This window comes from Elephantulus edwardii, unplaced genomic scaffold (genome assembly GCF_000299155.1).
Source record: "Elephantulus edwardii isolate Elephantulus edwardi_28Jun2011 unplaced genomic scaffold, EleEdw1.0 scaffold00036, whole genome shotgun sequence".
Taxonomy (NCBI): domain Eukaryota; kingdom Metazoa; phylum Chordata; class Mammalia; order Macroscelidea; family Macroscelididae; genus Elephantulus; species Elephantulus edwardii.
The window spans coordinates 3054407-3055697 of NW_006399786.1; positions in this window are offsets into that span (position 1 = coordinate 3054407).

Sequence of the window (1291 nt, forward strand, 5' to 3'; positions counted from 1 at the left end):
AAGTCCATTAACTACATCACGTGCCCTTTAAAGCAGGACCAAGGTGCTAGGTGACATTAAGAAATGGAAGAGACATAGTTACTATTTCAATCCACAGGGCAAAGCCAAACCAACAAAGACAACTTCAAAGCCTCACATGTTGGCTGGACACGTCCCTTCCTCTATTTACACACACAGCATGACGTCCTGTCTACCTCAACCCCTTCTCTCCATCATAGGTTACCATTTGCTGCTGTAAGAAACAAGCTGACTTCTGTTTCAATTTTGTAAGTAATTATGAAACTCAATAAGTATTTTGGTGTGTATATGTTAAGATTTTATATTATATACTTTGGCCATGTTATCAGAAGGAGTAACTTCCTGGAGAAGGACATCATGTTTGTTAAAGTAGAGGTGACACACTGACTAAAGGAATGCATGTAAGCCTACCAGTGATCGTGAGGATGGTGCAGGATTAGGCAGAGGTTTGCTCTTTTGTACACAGGGTTGCTGTCCTGAAGGCACGTCGTTCACTAGCTGCTCCACGGGAGAAGGATGGTCAATTTCCTCATATATGATTAATAGCTTCTGAAAACCTACTGGAAGGCCAGCTATAGATCAGTTCTGACTTGAGGGTATTCAACAACAACGTAAGTCATAATTGGTTAGACACCACTTAATAACAATAAGACATATTTTGTGACCTTCTTTACTCCCGCATATGTCATAAATTTCCATATGTGTAACTCAAAGGGGGATGGTTTGACTCACTAGCTACTCAGAGGGAGAAAGATGGATAATCTCCAGTGCAATTTACAGCCTCTGACCAGAGCATAACTATATATATATATATATATCTCATAACTATATATATATACACAGCATAACTATATATACACACAGCATAACTATATATACACAGCATAACTATATATATACAGCATAACTATATATATACAGCATAACTATATATATATTCATTTATTGTTTTTAATGACTGCACAATATTCTAGTCCAAGATTGTACTATAATGAATTAATTCATATTTACTTTTGCACATTTAGGCTACTGGCAATTTTTTAGTACCAAAAGGAATTGGCAGACACAGAAGAATTTAATGAAACAACATATGAGCAAGAGCCTATGGTGATGAAGGAAAAATTTCAAGCTGCTTTGAAGAGAATAGCAAAAAATAAGGCCCCAGGAATAGATGGTATACCAACTGACATATTTCAGCTAACAGATGCTGCTCTGGACGTGCTCACCAAGTTGTGCCAAGAAATCTGGAGAACAACCACTTGGCCAACTGACT